At 44.1% G+C, this 26,467-nt stretch overlaps 1 long non-coding RNA gene across 1 annotated transcript in view; it reads left to right on the forward strand.

The window, feature by feature from the left end:
- The first annotated feature begins 852 nt into the window (after positions 1 to 852).
- LOC307179731 overlaps positions 853 to 26,467 on the forward strand; it is an 87,497-nt gene continuing 61,882 nt past the window's right edge. Inside the window, exon 1 of the long non-coding RNA XR_013825529.1 lies at positions 853 to 1,273. This is a non-coding gene — a long non-coding RNA (uncharacterized lncRNA). The remainder of the gene's footprint in view (positions 1,274 to 26,467) is intronic.

Below are 26,467 nucleotides of genomic sequence, written 5' to 3' on the forward strand. Positions count from 1 at the left end.
ATGCCAGGGTGTGTAGGGACTGGACTGATCCTCCCAGAACTGAGAGAAGGGCCCTTGGGATGTGGAAGCAACGCAAGTGTTGGACATGGCACTGGTGCGGGAGAGGGGTCACGCAGTGGGTGTGAGATTGAGTGTGCTGGCCTGGGGTCACCCTTCGGGCAGGGCGTGGTGAAGCTTGTTGGGCCCTGGCTGTTGGCTGAGAAGCTGGATGCCAAGGGCTGGGAGAACTGAAAGGCCCATGAAGGTATGACTGCCATCAGCCTCAGCCCTGGGAGAGACGGAAGAGTCCAAGGTGAGTCCTGCGGCGAGGCAATGAGGGGGCAGGTCTGGGGCTCCCATTCAGGAATACATGGTCAGCTGCAGCCACTCCTGGCTGTCCACCTGGATTTGTCCGGTGCCACGTCTGTCAAGAGGTTTGAAGACACAGAAATCTGACGAGTCTGACCAGACAGCTGATGAAGCTGTCAACATCCGTGTTCCCTCCCCCATCTGAGTAGCGTCCGATGATCCTGTCGTAGAGATGCTCATTCAGGCGGAACCCTGCTGCCTCAAAGGTTCCTGGGGAGTTCACCGCTGCCCATGGTCCCTGAACGGTCAACGTCAAACTGTTTGCCACATTTTGATGTTGCTCCACAAGCACTATAATTCCTCGAAGCCCAGCTTGCTGGTCGTGTCACTACCACGGTCACCATGATGCAACAGGATTCAATGCTAAAACCGTCAGTCTTCAGACCGGGAGGTCGGGTCACGACTTGGTTGAGAATGTTCGTGAATTCTGTGGCACTGACTCTCTAGCCAGCTGGGCAAAGACTCCCCGGCACTGCCGGACCTCCTCACTCTGATTGGCCCGGATGATGGCGCAACGGGTGCGTGGGGCGGGGCTCTGGGTGTAACGCGCAGGCGCCTCACGGGCGATGCTAGTAACCCGGCCGGGAAACGCCGGCCGCGTTGCGGCTGGACGTTCCGCCAGCACCCCTGCCTTTGGCCCTGCTGTCCTCTGTACCACCCTCCCCACCCCAGCCACCGTCTCCCCCTGACTCCAACCAGGGTGCCCCCTTCTTCCCCCTTCCCCCTCCCGCTCCTTCGAGAACGAGTTAACCAGGACCGTGGCTGTGACTCAAGATTACGCCTCAATCACACGCTCGCCGGTCTGCTCACCTGTGCGGCCTCCCTAGCGTTGGACTTCGGGGGAAGGCTGCTTGAGAAAACTCTAGAAAATTAAGCAACAAACTCCAGTTATCTCCAGAAAAAAGAAGAAAGGAAAACTTCAAAGGTAAAAAAAATTAAGCCAGTAAAAAATTTGCTGCCTAAAGGTTCTTTTACGAGGCCTGTGGGTTTTCATCTTTCCGTATGCCAATAACTTAGACATAGTGTTGAATTTGCTGCTTTATGGTGGAAAATTCTTTGATTCAACAATGATTTGTTCAATAATAACTTCTTCAACAACTTTGTGGTGAATACCGGACGTGGATATGGGGGCAAAATAGAACTGTAAACTGGGATAAAAGACGGAAGATGCCACTGCAAAAAACAGCCAGGTACCAAAATTCAAGAAAAAAGATAGGAATTAATTCTAAGGGATTTATTCTTCAGCGTGACCCATGAATGCCGGGTCATCCATATAATGTCCCACCCACTTATTGTACAAACTGAACAGCGAGGCCTAAGGTCCTTGAAAATTCTCCTCACTTAAAAATAAATGCGTCTACCTTTGTTGCACATTTAACAGTGTGCAAAGAACCTGTGAGAAACGTGTTTTTGAATAGAGCTAATAATAACAAGGAGTATTAAAAAGTGTGATGTCGGTCCTTTAAAATTGTTTTAAGTCAAAGATCATCTGCTAGCATATGGATTTCAACTTTGCTACCCTAAAGAGATGGCTTCAGATTACAGTGTTTAAAAAATTTAGTTTACTCTCTGAACTCCAATTTAATATTAACTTTCGCTTAGAGAAATGTCTTTTGAAATCTAACCTGAGCTAAAGGAAAACTTCCGCTGACAATTCCTTTTGGCGGGGAACCATTCTTTGCCACTCTCAGTGTTCCCCACCTTGATCCTTCTGGTGTCTATTTCTGTTTTGTTTCTGAACTCAGAGAGGGTCAGAGTATGATCCGTTCTTCCTCTAAAACCCCAGCATCACCTAGAATTGCAGACCAGGCAGGCGTACAGCAGACCTGCCCACACATGCCATCAATGTCAGGCAGACTCAGACCAGAGAGATCCTTCTCTGATCGTGGAGAGAGATCATGAAAAGTGTGTAAAAACTAGGCTTGTACCCTGGTTCATTACAGAGTCACCTTGGCTTACACAACTAAAAGAAGAGGTTCCCTGATGGCTCATGAAACCCGGAGGAAACCTGACCTTAAAAATGCTAAACATATGGATTACAATTGAACACCATATTGTCCCAATATTCAGAAAAGTGATGAAAGATTTTCAGTTTTAATCCCAGTGTTGGTCTCCTGAAGACACATAGAGTTTCAAATAGTGCAGGCCTCATCCCTGAATTTTTTTACATGAACTTTTAGCCAAACAGCTGGTAAACAGGTTTCCTTGAATTCATTCAAATATCTCATTATCTTTTCAAAGTTTCCCTTTGAACGTTCATTTCTCTGCTAGTCTAACTTCTTATCACTAATTTCTTCAATGGGTATAAGGATCATACTCCTTGCTCCTACAATATTATGCAGATCTATAACACTCCTAAAATGAAAACCATAGTGCTAGACTTGCTGTCATAATTGTCATAAAAAGACTAATTTAGTCTCTCTCTAATTTAAAACAAGATACTAATATATTTTAAGGATTCTAGAAAAGAGGCATTGCTATTTTCACTCATTGTTACTGACCAGTCTTCTTAGAGTTTTAAGTCTTGCATCTGTTTTCTCCATGTTTTCTTAACTGAAATATATCCTATTAAAACTGGGAAGCAGGGCTTCCCTGGTGGCACAGTGGTTGAGAGCCCGCCTGCCGATGCAGGGGACACGGGTTCGTGCCCCGGTCCGGGAGGATCCCACGTGCCGTGGAGCGGCTGGGCCCGTGAGCCATGGCCGCTGAGCCTGCGCGTCCGGAGCCTGTGCACCGCGACGGGAGGGGCCGCGGCAGTGAGAGGCCTGCGTACCGCAAAAAAAAAAAAAAAAACAAAAAACTGGGAAGCAACCATCCTAGGTTAAGATTTCAATACATGTTTCTCTCTTTTCCTTGCCAATGTATTTCTCTGATTGTCCCTTATTTCCCATAGCATTTAATACCCATATAATGCAAAAAGATCACCATGTTACCTAATGGATTTGTACATGTACATATGGTACATATCTTGAAACAGCTTTTAATTTTATATAGCTGTGCAGTCAGCTGCTGGTTTCTACTGCTTCTAGAAACCTTGCCAGACCATCTGCAGACCTCTAATACTTCTGACCAGAGGGTAACTGGCAGGAATTAAATGTTACGACCGTATTCAGCAAAATTTCATGATTCCAATGCCCTAACTCAGAAGCAATACTAACTGGCCTTCAGAAAGAGGCAGAGGTTAGCAAGACCTCTACGTTAACTACAGTAATGCTTCTCTGAGTCAGCAAATATTATTGACACGAGTAGCAGAACTCAGACCCTACACAAATATCAATCATCAGCTGGTCAGAATAATAGGACTGGGTATGTGGACAATAGCAGAAAGATGTTCTAGATGCTGGGCATACCTTCTTGGAATCAGGAGGAATTATTGTGACTGGCTTTGGGAACACAGTAAATTATAGGATCAGGCTAACTAATTGCAGCTTTAAGGAATCCCCACTAGCAGAAAATACTCACTAGACCAGGGGTCCTCAACCCCCGGGCCATGGACCAGTACTGGTGTGCAGCCTGTTAGGAGCCGGGCCGCACAGCAGGGGGCGAGTGAGCTGCTGCATCTGCCGCTCCCCATGGCTCCCCATCGCTCGCATTGCCACCTGAACCATCCCCACCCCCACCGGTCTTCCACGAGACCGGTCACTGGTGCCAAAAAGGTTGGGGACCTCTGGGCTAGACTGAAGGAAACAAGCTAGTTTAGCTGAGCTTCTGTGTAGCAGGTGACCTGAAGGTGAGGGTGTGTAGGACACTGGTGAAACCTTGTAGACCAGTTTTTTTTTTTAAATCCAGTGGTTTTCTTTCTCTCTTTTTTTAACATTTTATTTACTTATTTATTTTTTGGCTGCACGGTGTGTTAGTTGCAGCATGCGGGCTCCTCTCTAGTTGTGGTGCGCAGGTTCCAGGGCGCGTGGGCTCTGTAGTTTGCAGCAGGCGGGGTCTCTAGTTGAGGCGCTAGAAATCAGTAGTTGCAGCGCGCCGCCTTACTTGCCCCACGACATGTTGTGGGATCTTAGTTCCCTGACCAGGGATCAAACCCGAGTCCCCTGCATTGGAAGGCGGATTCTTGACCACTGGACCACCAGGGTAGTCCCTGCACACCCGTGTTGATGCAGCTAATCTGAAAATGGTTGTCCCCTTCCTCCTCAATAATCCACTCCAAAGTGACATGATTTGTGTATCATCACAGATTCATAGTTAACTCCTACAATTCTTTATTCCTGTCCTCTAACCATTTAGTTATCACGTATAATGATTACATCACTTGCTTCCTTGTATAGCGCCCCCCATAAAGGGATGTTTTGGGGGAAAGGGCGCACATACGCCATGCACACGTGCTGCTGTGTTTGTTGTTTCAGGGGGAGTCTAAAGTTGTTGCATTAGTCAGAAGGGAACTTCACACTTTTATTTTGTGGGTGGAGTGGTAGACAGAGTGAAATGTGGAGGTATGCATGACAGGAAGGAAAGGAAAATGGACAGCGAATGGGTTCCTCATTCTATGAGACTGTGAGGTAACTGATGTTGTTTGGAAAGTTCAAGTTCAAATTCCAGAGATTGGTGGTTATATGTAGAGATGTAGGTATATGGAGACACATAGCATTGGGCTAGCCTTCTTTGTTTTTGAAAATCAACTTTATTGAGATATCATTTACGTACAATGTAATGCATCCATTTAAAATGCACAACTCAGTGTGTACACATGAGGAACTACTGCCACAATCAAGATGGAGAATATTTCTATCGTTCTCCAAAATTTCTCCTTGCTTCTTTGTTGTCCCTCCCTTCTTCTACTTTGGCCCCAATCAAAACAGAGCTGCTTTTTGGTCACAGATTTTTTTAATTTTCTAGACTTTTATATAAATGGAATCATACTCTTATGTCTGGCATCGTACACGCAACATAATGATGTTGACATTTATTCATTTTGTTGTGTATTTAGCAGTTTGTTTCTTTTTATTGTTGAATAATATTCCACCATGTGCATGTATCACTTTCTGTTTATCCATAACCTGCCGGTGAACATCTGGATTGGTTTTGATTTTTGATTGTTGTGCATAAAGCTGCTATGGATGATTTCCAATTTAGGGTTATTGTGTGCAAAACTGTTATAAATACTTGTGTACAAGTCTTTGTGTGGACATATGTTTTCATTTCTTTTGTGTATATACTTGGGAGTGGAACATCTGGGTCATATGTTTCACTTTTTCAGAAATTACCAAAAGGTTTTTTTCTGAATGATTGAGCCATATAATATTCCCAGAAGGGGTGTATGAGGATTCCAGTTGCTGAGCATCCTCACCTCCATTTGGTTTTGTCCATTTTAATTATAGCCATTCTAATGGGTGCATGGTGGAATCTCACGGTAGTTTTAATTTCCATTTCCCTGGTGACTAGTGTCATTTACATCTTTTCATGCAGCTTGTATACTGTCATTAGTGAAGTGTCTGTTCAATTCTTTCACTTATTTTTTAATTGGATTGTTTGTCTTTTTATTATTGCATTGTAAGTGTTCTTTAAATAGTCTGGATACAAGTCCTTTGTTAAATATATGCTTTGCAAACATTTTTTACATTCTCTTGGTTGTCTTTTCATTTTCTTGACGATGTCTTTTAAAGACCCCAATTTTTAAAAATTAATTAATTAATTAATTAATTTATGACTGCATTAGGTCTTCATTGCTGCATGCCAGCTTTCTTTAGTTGCATCAAGTGGGGGCTACTCTTCATTGTGGTGAGCAGGCTTCTCATTGTGGTGGCTTCTCTTGTTGTGGATGACGGGCTCTAGGCACATGGGCTTCAGTAGTTGTGGCACTCGGGCTCAGTAGTTGTGGCGCATAGGCTTAGTTGCTCCACGGCACGTGGGATCTTCCCAGACCAGGGCTCGAACCTGTGTTCCCTGAATTGGCAGGCGGATTCTTAACCACTGCACCACCAGGGAAGCCCTAAAGACCCAAATTTTTATTTTGATAAAGTAACTTACTGGCATTTTCTTTTATAGCTCATGGTTTTTCTCTCCTATTTAAGAAATCTTCACAAAACCCAAGGTCACTAAAATTTCTCCATTGTTTTCTTCTAGAAATTTTATAGTACTAGGCTTCACATTTAGGTCTATGATCATTTCAAGTTAATTTTTGTGTATAGTTTGAGTTGACACTTTTTTTTTTTTGCATATGGATATCCAGTCATTCCAGCATCATTAGACATATATGTGTGGATCTCTTTCTGGACTCTATTGTGTTTCATTGTTCCTTTTGTCTATCTTTCTGTCAATACTGCACTATCTCGATTTTTGTAGATAGCATAAGTTCTTCTTACACTATCAAGGTCCATCTTGTTCTTCTTTTTCAAAATTGTTTTGTCTATTCTAGAGCTGTCACCTTTCCAAATAAAATTTAGAATGAGCTTGTCAATTTCAGGGAGAATACTGGCTGGGATTTTGACTGGGGTTACTTTGAATCCCTCAGTCAATTTGAGTAGAATTGAAATCTTAACAGTTGAATCTTTCAACAAACCTATGAATTTTAACGTACTATGAATCGGAACCTTCCAATAAACCTATGAACATGGATTATTTCTCCATGTATGTGATTCTTCCTTAATTTCTTTGAGCAATGTTCTATAATTTTCAGTGACGAGTTCTCACATATCTTTTGTTAAATATATTCCTAAATATTGTTTGTTTTTAGGTACCCTTGCAAATCGAATTTTTATTATTTAATTTTCTGATTGTTTACTGCTGGCGTACAGAATACAATGAACTTTTGGGTGCTTCACTTTGTGCTCTCCCACCTTGCTAAATTTACATATTAATTCTAGTAGCTGTCATGTAGATTTCCTTGAGGTTTTCAGCACAAATACTCATGCCATCTGTAAATAGAGTCCAATTTCCTTCTTCCTTTCTTTGCTTTTGATATTTATTTTGGTTTCTTTTTTTTTTTTCTTACTTCCATTTTATTGTTTTGTACTCAATTTTTGCCCTCGTTGCTCACTGGGGATGACGCACCGCTACGTTAAAATCCCTGATCTGGGGAAATTTAGCAGAGATCTCAAACTAAGGCAGGAATAGGGCCAGGAAAACAGCTGATGGATTAAAGAAGAAACAAAAAAGAGACACTGTGAAGAAATATAGTTAGCTAGAGGCAAGCCTGCAGTTTTAGCTTTGCTCTGCTGCTGCTGTTGCTGGTCACGTCGAGGTCTTTTTGAGCTGGTTGGAAAGAAGGAGAAAATGTGTGAGAGCTGTGAGTGGATGGGTCTTAGCTGTGGCTGGAAAACTCTGTGGACGTTAGGAACTCCTAGGATTTTCAAGTGAGGAGGCCAGTATCAGTCATAGGCCAACATGCTAATCAGATCCCAGTTCCCCCTCCCGTGCACATCCACCCACTGAGTCTCCGCCTCAGTTTCTGGATCCTTCCCAGAGACCTTTCCTTCTTCCCCCAGCAAAAGCTCTCAGGAAATATCTGAGCCCCTTTCTGTGATTAAATTCTGCCCCATCCCCACACCTCACCCGCTGTTACGTTTTAACAAGGTGTATCCGAAGATGTTTTAAGTCCCGAACAATGACAGCACAAACACAACAGCAAAACATGTAAAGGAAGAAAATAGCATTTATTGAACATCTACGAACCCTATGATGCCCCACGGTTATTATTTAATTATAATAAGGTCTAAAATAGGATTTGTGTCCTCATTATAAAGGACTGGGGTTTAAGAGGTTCAGCCTTTTGTTCAAGGTCATATAAAAATTGGAGAATAAATTTGAACCTCAATCTGAGTTTAAGTATAGGCGTTTTCCACTGCACTCATCTGACCCTTCCATATTACTGAACACTTTGTGTAATATATTTGCTGACTTATCACTGACTCTACTATACTAGATTGTACATTTCTTGTCTGCAGGAGTGCACTCACCATTATACACCCAACCTCCAGCACAGGGCACGGCAAATAGTAGTTATACAGTGCCAGCTTGTTGAATTGATTTAAATACCAAGAGAACAATGTGTCTACTTGCTTTATTTATTCATTCATTAAACAAATACTTTTTTGTGGTTAGACACATAGATCTAGAGTGGAAGTCACATAAGCAAATAAGCAATTAATTCTACACAGTGTTACAAGCAATGATACAGGACGAATAAAATATTGAGGAAACACAGAAAAGAGATACCCAGCATGGCCTAGGGATGTCAGCAAAGTCTCCCTGAAGGAGGAGGGATATTTTGACGTTTGATATCGAGAATGATGCGTTGTGAAAGAAGGAAGATAATCCAGACAGAGAAGGCAGTCATGTGCAAGGTTGGGAGTGAGAGAGAGTGTGACACAGTCAAGAAAATGTAAATAGCTCAGTGTGGTTGGGACATAGAAGGTGAGACATGGAATGATGAGAGATGAGGGCAGACAATGAAACAGGTGTCAACTATGAGAAGATTATCATGTTCTGTTAAGGCTTTATCCCAAGGGAGCCACCGAAGGGATATAATCGGCAGATGGCAGAATCTGATTTCTTATTTAGAAAGACCATCCTGGCTGACTCTTTGTGGAAAATGATGGGGGTGGGGCAGGACACCATTTGGTAAAGAATCGCTGAATTCTAGATGAAGGATGATTGTGGTCGAAACAAAGATAAAGAGTATGGGATTGGGGAAAGTGGGTAGATTTGAGAGATAACGAAAGTAAAATGAATAGGATTTGGAGACTGAGTAATTTGGGAGTAATGGAGAAAGGATTGATGAGGATGTCTTAGGTTTGGGGTTTGGGGAAATGGTGGACAGCCAGGCCATTTATGAGCTCTTGAACCCAGGTGAAGTATTCGTGTGAAGAAGAATACCTCCAATAAATATCATCCCAGATGGTGTACCGGAACCTTAAAATCATCATAATTGTTTCAGTAAATTATTAGCCTCCCCCTCTCCAGCTAACTCGCCACATCTCTCTGTAACACCATCATTTTCCTAGTCAATTAGGCTGCAAACCTCTTGAGCACCGTTGTTTCCTCCTCTCCTCAGCCATCCCTACACTTTCAATTAGTCGTCGAGGCCTGTTTGTCATCCTCGCCAATGTCTCTTGAGTCTGCCCTGTCCTTCCCTTCCCACTGTCATAACTGCAGTCTGAGCCCTTATCACTTCATGCCGGAACTACCTCTTAGCTTGAGTAGTTTCAAACTAACCCGTCTTCATACTTCCAGTTGCTCCCCAGTGCAGTCCATCTGGGACCCCATGGCCAGAATGATTTTCTTTGTACGCTGCTTCCATCACCTCTCCCAGCTCAGACTGAAGGAGAGCTTGCCTTGAGCTCGGACTAGAGGAGAGTGGCTCCAGCAGACTGCAGGCTAGGAAGAGAAAGGAGGCCCCTGTTCACTTCCTAGTCCCTCCTGCTTCACTGCAGTTGTAGTAGTGGCGCCATCATCTGCTGCAGAAGCACCTGCGCCTTCTCCCATGGCTCCAACGCTTCAGGCTCCGGGAGTGCCACTCCCTCTGTGTGTTCTCTCAGACTCCAGGGTGGTGACAGATCACTGCTGTCGCTCCTCCCAGCATGTCAGCATCCCTCGTGGTTCCCTTCACCCTGCTTCTTCATTCAGCTTCCTTTGCTTGAACTCTCGTTAATGTGCCACCTGTCTGCCTCATGGACGCTAATTGATGCAAGGCTGGCTGGAAGAGCACCCAGACTAGTCTTTGCCTTCATAGGGGTGCATTGATCTCTCCCATGGCACCAAGCCTGGGGACGGGCCACTAGAAAATCGCTTGTTATCCTAAATGAAGAAAGATTATTCATAAGCTAGACTCAGTTCTTTGTGTGAATACAGGGTTTCTGTTGACAAACCAGACTGCCACACCTGACCCCTGTTAGCACGGGGCTATTATTGATTATTGCCCAGTGGGCTTGACCCTATACCCCATGGGGTTCCCAACTGATAGTGAAAGATCAAGATGACATAATCTTATTTATTGACGGGTGCCCAATGGATAGACTCAACGGCCTGTCTAAAACCCAGTGGAATATCTCTGCCATCTTCCAGCTCTAAATTCTAAATTCTGGGACTGATACCATTCTTTATGAAGCCAGCATGTTTGTCACTGTCCTAGAGGATGACTCTGGCAGGAGTTATTCCAAGAGGGCTGATGCTTCAACACCGCTACCTTCAGGGTGATTTGGAGGTGACTTGTTCACAGTGCTCTTTCTGTTTAACAAGGGCAATGTTCATTCTCAGAAGTGGAAGAGCCACTAATCGTCTGCTATCATCAAAGAGAAACTCTTACCAGATGCCTTAGCAGAATTTGCTGCTTTGCTGCTTTCTGGAGGCCTCAGAGATTCTTGTTTTAATTATCCTTTCTCCACACATCATGTTTTTGAAATTCCCAACATATTTCCAAGTTATTTTAGCTGGGTATCTTCCCAGCTGATCTTAAAATCAGAGTTCCTACTCTTGGCTTCTTGATGATGCTTACCAGTGGGAAAAAAAAGGGGTGAAAGGATCTCAAGATCTTTTCCCTCAGGATGTAGTGTAACTATCTCTCGGGGAAGGAGTTTTTTCATTTCAGTGTGAAGTGCAGGGTGCAGAAGGGCCAACACATGCAAATTTGAAGCAAACGTTTCCAGAGCATCAGTCCTTCACACATGCGTAAAACAGATCATCCAATGGGAGCAGTACATAAATCACTCAGAAGAGAGTGCCAAAAATTTCCACCGCGTGCCTTCCAGAATTTAAAACCCAAACATGTTAGAGTTCCAAGCCCTTACCTAAAAAATCCTGAAGGGAAAATGAACTGTGAATAACTATGGAGAAAGTAGAAACAATTCATCCACCTGATGGGACCACCTGCTAATCAAAGTTCCCACAGTGTTTCGTATCCAGCTATGAATCAAAACTCTGGAGCTAAGTTTATGGCTTAAAAAGCCAAAGACTCCTGTCATCATCATCACTGTTATTTACCAGTGACTGAGCCAGAATCTGCATGAGTCTCGATGTTTCTTAAAGGATGTTGGTCCATTCGTAAAGGATGTGTCTGATTTGGGGGAGGAGTGTGGCCTGGTTCCAGATGCTGAGGTTAATGGGCAGTGTGGTAAATCACAGTCACAGAAAAGAAAGGCCTTGGAGTGGGTGGACGAGTGTTTTAGTTTCTTAACCCACTGCACACCCACGGAAGAGAGAACTTGACATGTGTTAGAAATGTCTAAGAAGAGGTACTTCCACACATTGTTTTAGGAAAGTGTTCTTGTACTAGACACAGTGCTTAGTGCAGAATGTTTCTAAAAAGGATTTATCAAGGTAGATGGGAAATAATTCTTATAGCAAAATGTCTTCCATCTTACATGCAGAAAGTAAGTGGGGCCGAACATGAGGAGCCCCCCAAAAATTGGAAAAAGAGAATGGGTTCAGCTATCAAACCAATGCCCTGAAATAGTCTGGCACACAGTCTGGCACTGAGCTACAAGACTTGGTTCAATGTATTTATGTATCAGTTTGCCATGGCTGCTGTAATGAAACACCCCAACTGGGTGACTTAAAACAACAGACATGTATTGCCTCACAGTACGAGAAGGCAGAAGTCTGAAGTCAGGATGGCAGCAGGGCCATGCTGTCTCTGAAATGTAGAGGGGCCTCCTTCCTTGGCTCTTCCTAGCTTCTGGTGTTTACCTGCAATTGCTTGGTTTCTTGGTTTGCATCACCCCAGTTCCGTGTCCGTTGTTGCATGGTGTTCTCTGTGTGTCTCTTTCTTCACATGGCTGCCTTCTTATGAGGACACCAATCATATTGGATCAGGGGCCCACCCTACTTCAGTATGACCTGACCCTAACTATTACATCTGCAACAATGGACAAGTCACATTTTGAGGTACTGGCAGTTGGGACGTCAACATCTTTTTTTGGAGGGGGAGGACACGAGTCAACATGCAACAACTTTATTGAAATATGGCAGGAATAAGATTTACAAATTAGGAGCTTTCTTCTCTGTTTCTGTTCTCCTTTTTTCTTGCCTTCCTTCCTTCCTTCCTGCCTGCCTGCCTGCCTGCCTTCCTTCCTTCCTTCCTTCCTCTTTCCTTCCTTTCTTTCTCTCTCTCTTTCTCCCCCCCTTCTCTTTCTTTCTTTTCTTGTTTCCCTAGCCATAGCATCTTGGTGAGGAGTGAAGAACAGAACTAGGAGACACTACGTTGGTGTACATAAGAAAAGGCATGGTGATACCTAGAGAAATACAATTCGAAATGAGAAAGGTGGTCTGCCTGTGTGATGAAGACATCTCATATACAGCATAATGGAATTTTGAAAAAGGAGAAAGAAGATTTAGCAGTGTAACATGCGTGAGGGAGCTAACGATGATTTTCAGAAGTTGGCTGTGTTGCCAGGAGTAGCCATCCTTTACCACCATTGAGAGCACCGAGTCCATAGCTATGTTTCACGTCATGGCTTTGGAGTCACTTCTGTGTTCCGTTCAGCTGTGTCACTGTGATGAGCTGGCTCTGTGGAGGGAGGAAACAGGACCAGTTTTGTTCATGCTACATGAAGCCTGAGGGTTAGCCTGCTACATAAATCTGATGGGGATTCTTTAGCAATGGAGGCACAATAACAAAAGACAGAGAGAAGAAAAGTGTGGCAGGGTCCATTCAAACACAGCCCAAAGGACAAAGAAACTTGTCTGGTGGATTCTAATATTATGGTTCCTCTGTAATAGACAACTCTGTCTTATACTTTCTCAGCTGAGAATTAGTCCTTCATATCACCCAAGGAAGCCCACCTGTTCTGTTCCTATGCTCATTAAACAAACTTCCCACTTTAGTTTATACTACTTCAAGGAGAGAATGTGTTAATTGTATTAACAAAAATATTCACATCCAGAGTTCGGCAGACTTTTTTGTAAAGGGCAAGATTGCAGATATTTTCAGCTTTGCAGGCCACAGCAGCTCTGTGGCCATAACGCAGCTCTGCCGCTCCTGGGGGGAAAGCAGCCCCAGACGATACGTAAGCCTAGGGCCTGGATGTGCTCCAGCGCAACTTACTTTACAAAAACAGGCGTCAGGCGGAGCTGGCCCACAAGCCATTGTTTGCTGACCCTGTTTTAGACCATAGGGCAATATGTATATATATTTTTGCCTTTTTAGTAAAAATTTGAATTTCGCTTTTATATGTAACTCTCAGTTTGGTTAATGAGCACTGCCTTTGAGAAACAGTTCCACCTTCTATGTGCTGACAAATTCAAGATTCTGAGTGTGTAAGACCTAGGGTCAGATCTTCCAGCACGGTTAATTCACACGCTCGTTGTTACCTCATAAAGCGTCATGGCAACAGTGTGCTGATTTCTCCTCCCAGATGGATAGGATCTCATGATACAATTTTATTTATTTTATTTTTTTCTTTTGGCCACAACACGCAGCATGTGGGATCTTAGTTCCGTGACCAGGGATCGAACCTGTGCCCCCCTGCAGTGGAAGTGCGGAGTCTTAACCACTGGACCACCTGGGAAGTCCCTCTCATGATACAATTTTATATCAGCGGTTTTCTCTTTTTGTTTTTCCTTCACTCAGTGGGGCCTCAAAGGTCAATGAGACTAGTTTTGTAAAGGAGAGTGTGGGTCTTAGAAATGTGAACTGACTTAGAAATGAAAACTGGAAGCGAGGCTGAGTATCCAGGATTCCCAACCTTAGGTTTGGTTTCCCAGCCTTTGAACTTGGCTGCGAAAAATTATCACAAGAGCTGGAGACCCGGGACTTAAGTCACCATACAGCAGTTATATACTGTTGATGATGGGGATGGTGCGTAAGCCACTGGCTTGGTACAAAGAAGCCAAGATTACTCACGAGCTCTCAGGACGCCATATAGTTCGTGTGATCTCTTTTAAAAATTTGAAATGCCATTAAACATTTATTATCCATGTATTTATCTAAGCCTGTCTTGAACCTGTCTATGTTTTGGCTCTACAACTAGTTCAGGTAACAAATTCCATGTGTTTACTTGTCTTCTAGACAAGAAGCCCTTCTTGTTGATTTAAAGCTGCTTTTTATTAAAACTGATGGTGATGTCATCAAAAGATGCCCAAGGTGGATTATCCCAGAGAGCTCTTAAAGGGAACACATTCCAAGGGTGTCCTTTGCAAAAAGGGTCTTTGGGTATCTTACATACCACATCACCCCAAAGTAGCAAAGTTATACAGTGGTTTCCCAACATTTTCAGCCACCAAAACTTGCTAAAAAATCACGTGGAATCTTAGATAAAATTGCTAACAAATGCACTGGTCTACTTGTAGGCCATTTTCCGCAGAGAATTCAACGTCATGTCACACACTATCATTTTTTTCTTTTAATTTGGCTGCCCCCCACTAGAACATCAGCTCCACGGAGTCAGAGCATTTGTCTGTTTATCCACAGTCACTCAAATAGTCACTGATGCATAGAAGGCATTCAGTAAATGTTGTTAAATAAATGAAGCAGCGTGTGAGGTCCTGAAGCCACACCTGAGCCTGAGGCTTCCTGCTTGAAGCCACACCTGAGCCTGAGGCTTCCTCCGTGATTCCCTTTCTCTCATCGGGTACCAAACTTGGGCGTCCTCCGTGAAGCCCTTCCTGGGGTGTGAGGTGGATTTCGATTGGCATAGAACCTTGCAGTAAAGCGCACACACACTTTATCTTATTGGGGCCTCTCAGTCACCCTAATATGGTGCATATTGTTACCACTCCCAATTTGTAGTTGAGAAAATAGACTCGGAGACCATAATGGACTCGGTCGCAGTCACATTGATGGGAAATGTTAAAGCCGTAGAACTGAGACAGCTCCAGATGCACTACACCAGGATTTCAAACTACTTTGCAACTCACAGGAAGGAATTTTTAAGTATAACCCAGAAAATACACACACACACACGCACACGCGCGCACACACATACAGTTAAAGCAAAGGTTCTACAAAAGAATGCCTTTACTAATGTAATATATGCTGATATTTTTATTCTATTCAATTAAAAAAATTCTAATTGCAACCACAGACTGAAGAACAGTGTTGTCTGGCATCCATATTTTCTTGCATAATTTCCCCTCTCATATCATCTTTTCCCTCCATTTTGAACATGAGGGGATAATTGCTTTCTTCTCCTGCCGGGCTTCCCAGTCTCTACCTGAAGTCAGCATGTCTGGGAGCGGGAGTCCCCCCGAGCTGGAGTCCGGGGACGCGGAACAGCCAGGACACTGCCTGAAAGGCAGTGGAAAGCTTCTCCGGGGGCACAGGCGGAGAGAGAATCAAATCCGAAAGCCTGGACATCTGGGGCAGGAAACAGTTAAGAGACCACTAGGTGTTTTGAGCTGACAAGACCACCACAATGTTCCTGCAAAGATTAGGCAGAGAGCAGATGTGCAGTAACTCGAGTTCTTCAGAGTAAGATAGCGATGACATAAATTAACCTTGTCCAGGGCCTGACAAAGGGACCACGCGCTTTTGGAAGTCTTCAGAGGGAAGCCATTTTTTATGGGCCCTTCAAGGTTATATACCTTTATCCAACAGAACGAGTTTAATTAGAGCCGCTTGTTTACAGGGAAGGGAAGCGAGCCCAGTAGGGGCTGTCAGGGTGACTGGACAGAAAATAAACGAATGAGCCTGCGAAACGGCCGAGGTCTCCTTGAGTTCTCGTCAGCTGATCGGTTTTCCTTCACCCCTCGAGATGACTTTTGTCTGTTTTCCCGAAACTGGAGAAACAAAGAGGTGAAGGCGTTCCAGACTCCCGATCCTCCGGTTCGGGAGGATTGTGTCACCATCTCCTTCGCAGCTGCCTTTTCTGAGGGATGGTGAGGCGATGACACACCCAGCTGCTGGAGGACGGGCCTCCAGGACCACTCACCCGCGCACAAGGAGACGCCCCTTAGGATGTGGCCGAGCCTTATCAGTGGGTATTCAACCTGAGGCTTTGAGGAGGGCCTGGCGCTTCAGCTCCCCAAAGATAAATCCTCTACTCAGGGGAGGCCCAGCTGGGGCGGGCTTTGGGCCAGAGATGGCTCTGCTAGAGCTGTGTCCCAGAAGGAGATATGGGATTTGGCTCACCACTGATAAGAGCCTGGGATTCGGAGGCCTGCTAGGAAGTCCTGATCGGATTCCTGTGAGAACCTGAGAAAGGGCAGGAGCTGCGCCTGGTGGGCGGCAGAGGGGTTGCTAGAGTCTGGACCAGGTTTCCCTGAACATCCACAGAGTGCCGGGCCCCTGGGGAAGGAACAAGAGGATAGAGTGAGGTTGGGAGTGGGAATAAAGGGGGACAGGAGGGTGCTCCGGCTGAGGGCCCCAGGCTTCTCTGAGCCCCTGGCTGGACAGGCTGGGCTCCGAGGCTGGGAACTGGTTGGGGCAGACGCGGGTCCAGAGCTGTGCTTACCATGCTGCGGGCAGCTGACTGCCACCGCCCCCTTCCAACCGGCCTTCCAGCCCTTCAGGACGAGATGCAGATTTGCCCAGGCCAGCCCAGGGCTCCCCATAAACTGGTGGATCCCAAACAGAGAACAGCAGAGGCTGTCTCCTCTCAGGTGGGAGAACTGTTTCTTCTTTTCGTTCCCAGGGCCAAGTTTATTCATGGGTGTGGGAGCCTGTGTGGTTGTGGAATCTAAGGACCGTTGAAACAAGTCCCCACCCTAAAACATCCCTTCCAGACTGCCTGAAATGCTACCTATAATTTGAGTTAAATGATGCTATTAAAAAAAAAAAAAAATCAGGGCTTCCCTGGTGGTGCAGTGGTTGGGAGTACGCCTGCCGATGCAGGGAACGCGGGTTTGTGCCCCAGTCCGGGAAGATCCCACATGCCGCGGAGCGGCTGGGCCCATGAGCCATGGCCACTGAGCCTGCGCGTCCGGAGCCTGTGCTCCGCAACGGGAGAGGCCACAGCAGTGAGAGGCCCGCGTACTGCAAAAAAACAAAAAACAAAAAACAAATAGGCCTCAGGGAGATTGAGAGAATTGTAATCATTCCATCTTCCTACTCACTTTGCTCATCTTCCTCTTAACGTTGGGCTGAGGTCTTCATGGTGGAAGGGATGGAGGACTTTCTGGGGGAGGGACACAGTTTTGAGTCAGAGGCATTGCTGGGAAAGGCAGTCCAGGGGAAAGTCCGCTGTGGGGTCTTTGGTGAGTGTGTGTGTTTGCAGGGGGAGGGTGGTCAAGAAGCAGATTTTAGAAAGGAAAGGATCTGGGAGAATCCAGTGAAAGGGGTGAGGATGCGCCGACAGGGCCGTACTGTGCTGACTCAGAAACTGTCCCTAAGGCTTGCCTGGCCCTGCTGTTCCTTCAGCTCCTTGGTCCTGGGGGGCTTGAGTTCCTTCTGTGTGAGATGCTCTTGCCCAGGGCAGGAGCGGAGACCTTTCTGACCTCCAGTCTGAGTCGAGCTGAGACGCTTACCAGCAATTCTGAGCAGACTTTACAATGAGCCCTTCTGTGTAGGGACCACTTCTGAGTCCTGTCTGCGTCATCCCCACCCAGCTTAGGAACATTGAAGACACATAGTAATGTTTGCCCGAAGATTGATCCACCCAATGGATGGGGTGTGTGCATTTCACACCCGTGTGTGGGCCAGGGCCTCGCTTCTTGCTGTCCCTTCCTCGTGCAGTGCTTCCTGCTCTCCTTCCCATACCGTCAGTAGGCGCCCGCCTTGTCACCCCTCAAGACGCAACTCAAATGCCATGTCCTCTTTGTAGCCTTTTCTTTCTGTCTTCCTGTGATTGCGCTTGTGTAAACACCTTGTAATACATGCCACAGTGGATTATCATTGCTGACCTCTTTCTTAATCTTACCCACTTGACGTTGACCTTCTTGAGGTCATTTGTACTATATTTCCAGCTCATAGCACAGTACTTGGCACCTAGCAGGCTCTTAGTAACCTTCCAGTGAATTGATTGGACCTTGTATAAAATTACTTCCAAGGGGCCTCACCAACATTCCCAGAGGTTTTTTAGCCTATGTAGGGCCAGATAAGTACTCAGCAGCAGAGAAAAACCACACCTGGCGTGGAATACGAGGAGGTCTGTCTGCTCGTTTCAGTTTGCCACGAAGAGCCAGTTCCCGCTCCTCATTGAGTCAAGTTCCTCTAAGTTCTCGTCTAAACACTTTCTGAACTTGGCCTCTGAAATGGCAGGTGAGTAATTTGGCATATGAAGAGCTGACATGCATTTCTGGGACTGCTGAGTAGTGAAGGGTTTTCAAAAAATAAAAGAGTCTGTACAAGGATTGCAACTAGAATCCATGAAATAAGAGCCCATCTGGTTGTCCGTGATGAAGCTGTGCAGCTGGGCGGCAGATGTGTTTGCCTTTCGAGTGGCACAGAAAAGATGGACAGAGGACTGAACACGTGGGGCAATTTGATTTGTCTGATTTTCTACCTTTGGATAGATCCAGACCCTCATTGCTGAACCTCTCAAAAGGGGTCACTTCTTCCCAAGAGCTGAGGCAGTTGGTGTGACAGTTTCTGCGAAAGTGAAAGACCCATCCATGTTAAACGTAGGGTCAGAGGGTGGGTCCTGGTTTACATAGACGTGTAAGTGCAGAGTGTGGAGTGTGGAGTCCTTTGCTGTGGTCACTCTTCATCCTTGGTTTAGGGGGGAGCTACCAGTGTTTCTTTTCCATAAGACTTGAGGCCTGCCTTCCTTCCTTCCTTTCTTTCTTTCTGTCCCTCTCTTCCTTTCTTTCTTTTTCTTCTGTCTTTTCTTCTTTCTTTTCTTTCTTTCCCTCTCTCTTCCTTTCTTTTTCTTCCTCTTTTCTTTTTCTCTCTCCTTCTCCTCCCTTCTTCCTCCCTTCCCTCCCTCCTTCTTTCCCTTCCTCCCTCCTTCTCTCCCCATCCTTCTTTCTTTCATTCACTTTTATTATAACATTTAAAAATATGCGTAAATTAGTGAAGATACTGTAACAAAACCCCCATGTTCCTGTCACCCAGATTCAGTAACTATCAGCATTTTGTTCACTTCCTCCTGTGACCTTCAGATCACAGACCTGAGGATGTCTGAGTCCCTTCCAGCTCTAATAAGATAGGAGTTTTTCTTCATTTCACAAATTCCTGCACTAACTGTTTTTTCTCCACTATATACAGTATATAAGGCGGTACGTGTATATTCAAACTGCAGTGGCAGATCTAAAGTGCGAGTTGTATGTATGTGAAGGTGCTTTTGACCCTCCAGTTTTTATCAATGCCCTAAGGCCACCCAAATAAAGATATAATTTACAGTAAAAGGAATGTGCTTTCTGTGTGAATGCAGCGCCCAGACGAGCTCCTAGCTGCTGCTTCCAGCAGGATGGTTGTTCCTAAGTCACTTCCCTATAGAAATTCTGGTGTTGCCACCAGTAATGGGTGATATCAGAGTCCAGCTTCTAGAAGGCAGACATCACAGTCACTTACTTCAGCTTCAAGAGCTCATCTCTTTCCTTCATTTTTCATCCTCAGATGTCTCTTTAATTGCCTTGGTTTGCAAAGAGGGCTACTCAATCTGTTTTTGACTTTTTTCTTTTACTTTCTTCTTCCTCTCCCCTCCTTCTCTTTTCTTATGGTCAAAGCAGCTATTATTGAGCATTTAAAACTTTTAAAATTAGACTAAGTGATTAAAGTTCTCTAATGTATTAGTGGTACTCAAAAATGACTTCATATGTGGCCTTTGATCTTTCCAGCCATCTGTGTAGTTAAAATGCCTCTGCTTGAGCAACTTGGCATTTTTTATATCTTCTTGATAATTCATAGTTTTTGTAAATAATGTCAGTGCTCTTAGAAAACTGAGCTACAAGAAAAGTGGGTGGGAGGTATATGCCACTTCAGCATTTTTCTTTTTGTAACTTTCAACTCATCCTTTGAAAATCTTTACATTAAGATAACACTGTGTGTGGCTCTTATGACTGTTAAGTGCTTTACAGCCACTCATTAATACTCAGATTGAAAACCAAGTCATAGAAGAAAGCAATGGCTTGACTAGCGTTGCAACTTGGTAACTATCAAGTTTAAAATCAAGTTAGGGAATAAAGGCAGAATACAATATATATATGTGATTTATGTATATATGAGTTTAAGTCCAAATTCTGTGTCATAGAATAAACTAATACATGAGGTAGGTAAAATCCCTCCATTAACTGAATTGCATGTTTCTATTTCAAACTTATGGCTTGAATTTGGAGTTTCACTTTTAATATGTTAATGAGTAAATTAATATGCATTTACATTTCTATAACATGTATTCTACTTTGTCTCAGCTCTGGACTTCTAGAACTTTGGGGGAGAAGGTTACTTCTCCCCCAAAGAGCTTCCATGTAACCTGTCTGGAATCTTGTTCTCATGTGTTAAAAAAAAAAAAGAGGACAAAAATATATATATATATTTTTTGCGGTACGCGGGCCTCTCACTGTTGTGGCTTCTCCCGTTGCGGAGCACAGGCTCCGGACGCGCAGGCTCAGCGGCCATGGCTCACGGGCCCAGCCGCTCCGCGGCATGTGGGATCTTCCTGGACTGGGGCACGAACCCGTGTCCCCTGCATCGGCAGGCGGACTCTCAGCCACTGCGCCACCAGGGAAGCCCGAAAAAAATATTTCTATCATTTCTTTTGCTTGGCATGCTGTACTTTAAAATCAAGACATTGGGCTGAGTCCGTTTTGCCAGGTGCTGATAGCTTCTGACAAGGACATATGCATTAAAATCAAATAATTAAGTTGCCTGGAAGCTAGAAGTGTAAACATAACCATAACTAAGAGATGCGCTTGTTTATCTTTTCTGCTGTGACTATTAGCTTACCCCTCCAGGTACGGTGCATCACACACATGCATTTTGGATGTGTACACAGAGTGAGAATTTGGCCCGCTGTATGTAATAAAGCAAAAGTACTTGGTATTCAGCTCTAAAAAATGTTGGAAGATTTTTTCCTTCTTCTCAAATGAGTGTTGCTTGGGGGAGGTATTTGACGTGCCAGTTAATATGTAGACTTTTCCAACAGTTTAGGCTTTTTTTCCCCTCAGAGATTCAAGGCAGAATGTCAGGTTCTCTGCTGCCAGTCATTTTCCATAATTTTCCTGTTTATTCTAGTGTGTGCTCTAGACTGTGTTCTCACGGCAGGTGCATATCAATGTACCATATGGCAGCCTCCTGGATCAGCTCTGTCACCAGGCCCTCCAGGAAACGAGACCCTATATTGTTCTCAGGGCATAGCCAGGCCCACATTCAGACAGAAACCGCTGCTCCTTTCCAAACTGCTGACTGTCAGACTATCACAGAATTTCACCAAACAACTGACAGTGGGGAGGATAGGGGAACATTGGTGAGCCCCACATCAGGAAGGCAGGCCATTGTTCATTCACTGATTTCATGAATATTAACTGAGCAGCCAGGAACTGCTCCAGGGAAGGGGATATAAAAGTTAAAAAAGACACAAATTCCAAAAAAAATAAGCAAGTAAAGAAATGATCGAGAGACTTCTGATGGAGCTAGACGAAAAAATTGAAATTGTGGTAAGAGGCTGAACGGCCGCCTTGGAGAGCGGGTTAGCATGACCAGACTGAGGAAGTTGTACGAAGGCTGAGGATTGAAAGTCGGGAAGGGACCTGACGTGCAAAGGTCAGGAAGGAGAGAATTCAAGCGCAGAGCACAGCAAGCACGGAGGCCCTGAGCCAGAAGCTGCCTGGTATGTTTGAGGAACAGAAGGGAGGTGGCCTGCTTGGAAGGAGTGAATGGGAGGGAGTGTGTAGGTCAGAAGGCAGATCGGGGAGGGCTTCCTAAAGCCAAGGTGAGAAGTTCGGATCTTGTTCTCAGGATAATCAAAATGATCGGAAGATACGATCTGAATCGTTGTGCTACAACAAACAAGCAAATAAATGAATGAACGGATAAACGAATGAATGAATGAATGAATAAATAAAGGGACCTGGACTAGTCCACGTATCTAGAATGAAGTGTCAGGATTGGAAGTTGGAAATTCTTGTATTTTTTAGCAAATATTAAGAACAAGTGTTCATATCAGTCCCTGGAGAAAAATGAGACTTGGATATGAAACTGAAAATGGCTGATTTTGCAGCAAGGACCTAACCCCATCCTCCACTGGCAGCGTAAGGAGAAGTAATCCTGCAAAGGTCCATTACCGAGATGGAGAAGAACACTGTGCTCTCCACAGACGCCAGCCTAGAAGAAGGAGGTCTCTGCCCTAGAGAACTTGCAGTGTCAGGCAGTATGAGTGGACCGACAGTCAGAATGAGTGGACTGACACGCCTAAAATATGGTCGATAGTAATAGAAGTTGGCCAGAAGAAGCCGAATCTGAACTCTGTAGCAAACACGCAGTTCTAATCCTTCCCTTCCCCCTCTCTTTACGACTTAATACTTGGCAAGGGAAAGGTCACTTGACAATATTTATTAGCTCATTAACTGTAAGTGTCTTTGCTGCCAGGGGAGATATTTTTTATAACAATTCTATTGTTTTCTACAAGCTATGCTGCAGGTGTCTCTCCACCGTGTAAATGAAATGGTGAGCGCCAGCTCTCTCCTGGCATCCAAGATCCATAACTAAATATTACTTTTTCTGCAGCTGGTAAAAAGGAACATGATCAGACTGAGTCTGGCTTGGCTGACTTACATGAGGCCTGCTAAGCAAATATCAGTGTTGCCTGCACGTGAGCATTGCTTTGAAGATCGTGAGCTAGGGTTATCTCGTTGCCCCTGTTCAGACCCCCTGTCCCCAAGAAAAGGGGAAGGAAACAATTAACATGCACTAAGTGGCAGGTACTAGGACCTTCATATACACGGTTGAATGTAATTCTCCCGACAGCTTTATTAACGGAAAGGAATTTTTGCTACTCATAAACCGGATGAGGAAACCAAGTCTCAGAAAGGCTACTTTGCTCAGTCACACAGCTGTTACGCGGTTAAGCTGGGTTTTAAAGCTAAGTCTGTGCTTTTTCAAACACATACTATTCTATGTTAAGAAATAGTATAGTGCCCTCAAACGTGGCGCACGTTCTCATTTGCTTTCCAGTAAAGTCTGAGCTTGGTTGTAGATGATTTCATAGCAGCCATAGAATAAAACATCTTTGGACTTATGATGAAAAAAAAATTATTTTCTTAGAATTAGGGGCACTGGTTCTGTAAATAAACCAAAACATATTTTTCTAATTAATCATTTTGAAATACAAGTGTGATCACAGTTTAGTTCTTATTTATGTTTTATTTTTATTTTTTTTTTGGTGGGGGAGGGATCTGTAAGCCCACCAGCTCTAACTGGTAGGTATATAATACCCACCGACCAAAAAACACCAAAAATCCATTCACCCATTAATTTCCAGTGTTTACACAGACTCCTCTTTTGCCGCCCACCCTTGGCTTGACTAACTCCTAATCCTTCTCTAAAACTCATCTCAGGAGTTCCCTGGTAGCCTAGTGGTTAGGATTCCGGGCTTTCACTGCCACGGCCTGGGTTTGATCCCTGGTCAGAGAACACTGAGATCCTGCAAGCCGCGTGGTGTGGCCAGAAACAAACAAACAAAAAACCTCCCCAAACCCCCCAAAACTCATCTCAAGTACCAGCTTTTCTGGGAAAGTTACCTTTCCTCTCACAGTACCAAATACAGTTTTCGTTGTTTTATACGACCCACCTGAGTTTTTCTTTTAATTGGCTTGTTTGTCCAACTGCTAGTGCATTTATCCTCGGAGGTCAGGGATTTTGTGTCTCTCATCTCTGTTCTCAGTGCCTAATGGCTGCCATTTTAGTGGGTTCTTGAGTTAGCTGTTGAATGAATGAGTGAATCATTAGTTAATATGGCGAGATATTTATTAGGCACCTACAACCTGTAACAATATTTCACATCAAATCTAATGCTGGTTGCCACTGATTTGGTGACATTTGAATCCAAAACCCATGGCACAATGACAGTAGTAGAGCACTGGGCACGAACCTCAAAGACCAAATCAATTTCTTTCTCCTTCCCTCCCTTCCTCTCTCCCTCCCTCCATCCCTCCCCCCACACCCCTTTTCTCAGATCAGGGGATCAAGAAAGCATCCTATTGCTTTGCTTTAGGATGAGGGACTTTTGAGGTTAATTTATGTCGGTCTCATTTGGAGTGGACATTATCTCTACATACATGACATCCATCTATAACCAGGGCCCTAGTGGACTTTTAAAGAAAATGCTGTCTTTTGGAGGAGAGATTTGCCAGCCTTAGAGAACTGTCGCCTGGGACCTGGAACTGAGAGCTCATATTCCTGTGAGTTGAGCAGATTGGTAGGAGAGTATAGTTAACCATGACAGGCCAATCGGTTAAACTTTACATCATTTTCGAGCTTCAAAGTTAATGCCTGTTTAAAATGAATTCAGCCATTCCAGAAGGTGAGAATACAATATATTTAAATAGAATCATCACAGAATGTTAAAGCAGAAAGTCTTTCCAGGGTTTTGAAATAACTTGATTTTCTATGATAATTAATTGAATTCTCCACTTACCCTATTCCCTTTGAGTGGAAGGCTATGGATTCATGTTTTTTTTTTTAAAAAATGAAAGCATTAAGGACTATTTATCTAACTTTTCTCTACTAACAGGGCCTCAGAAAAGGATGGGTCTGCTTTGCTTTATCCTGTCTTTATGATCAAAGAGGCTCTTATGAGCTCAGCTAAACAGAAGAGAAAATGACTTGTGATTCCGAACCAGCCCTGAGGTTGGTGGGGATGGTAGTAAAGAAGAGAGAAAATGGGGTGCTGATCATATTAGAGAGACTGGCTTTTCAGGAGAAGGCATTCATTTTACAGGTTTCGGGAGAATTTATATGATTAATATTGGCAGCCATGCACATTTTGTGCAGGGAGTGCTTTAAACAGCACCTGACTGGATGCCAACAGATGTGAAAGGTATAGTCCTTTGGATTTAAAATGCTGTCTACATTTACATGAGGGAGAATCAAAAGAGTCCTTCTTGGTGGACATTGAGGGCCAGCGGCTACAGTTTTACAAATTACCAGCCATTATGTTTTCCTTCAGAGCGTGCCTTACGTTACCTTTTAGAATTTTTCTTCCTTTCTGAAGCAACGTGCCCTATAGCCAGAACAACCATCTGTCCTAGGATTTTGAGAACTGTTGTGATTTAAAATCATCTATCCTGTCATATACCCCCTACACGTTAGACGGTGTGACCACTTTTGGGTCCAGAAAGCGTGGTCACCGTAGATTCAGCCATTCCAGATGAAGAATTGCATTCCATCAACTCTGAGATGATTCGATCATCCAGTGATTTGCCTTAGCACCTGGTCCAGCTTGGATCCCACGCACTGTTGTTCCCAAGGAACAGAAATGAGGAGAAAAAGAGGGCATTGCGCTCTTACAATATTATAGGAATACTATTCCATACAATTTTTAAAGTGCAGACAAAAGTTGTTGTTTTAAGTCACACAGTGCAAATTGTAGAAAAGTTTAAAAGAAAAACCAAGCAAACAAAAGGAAGACATCCCAATTCTACCAACCAGACATAATTACCGTCAAATATTTTAATGTATGTATATATAAACATATTTTTGATGTCTCTCTTTTCTTAATAAAACATGTGGTCCTAATGACCATGTACAGGTTTGTCGCCATACTTCTCTTTTTTAACAACGTAACACGAACACCATTCTATATCGTGAAATGTGTATTTGTGTCCTCCTTTTCATCTCTGCCTGGTACTCTGTAGTAAAAATGTGCAATAAATGACCTAAAGCCCTTTGGATGTTGTTATTTTGATGTTTGGTTATTATATGCAATGCTGAGAAAAGGCATGATTTTCTTCGCAGAAAGTATTTGGGTGGTGATATGGGACTTGGTCCAGTAAGTCTGCAGATCTTCCTGGAAGCTGCCAGGAATGATAGCTTGCTGTAATGTCTGATAGTCTGGTCATTTTATGACCAAACACATCAGTGACACACTAATGAATTCCACTTTAATCTTTATTATCATTTGCCATTGGCTTCCCGTGTGCTTCTCAAGGATTCTCTGGTGTCCAGACCAGTTTTGTTGATCGTCCCGTTGCCATTATTTTTTGGCTGATGGGGCAGGCGTTGCTCTGAGGTCAGCTTATGGTTGCGTCTGTCTGGATCACATTTTCGGGTGATGCATCACACACCATGTCTGCTCCCTGGCTCCAACCAACAAGACTTTAAAGAGACTGAAACAAAAAAAGGCTCAGAAAGTTTCTTGGA

This window comes from Stenella coeruleoalba (genome assembly GCF_951394435.1).
Source record: "Stenella coeruleoalba genome assembly, chromosome: 21".
Lineage (NCBI taxonomy): Eukaryota > Metazoa > Chordata > Mammalia > Artiodactyla > Delphinidae > Stenella > Stenella coeruleoalba.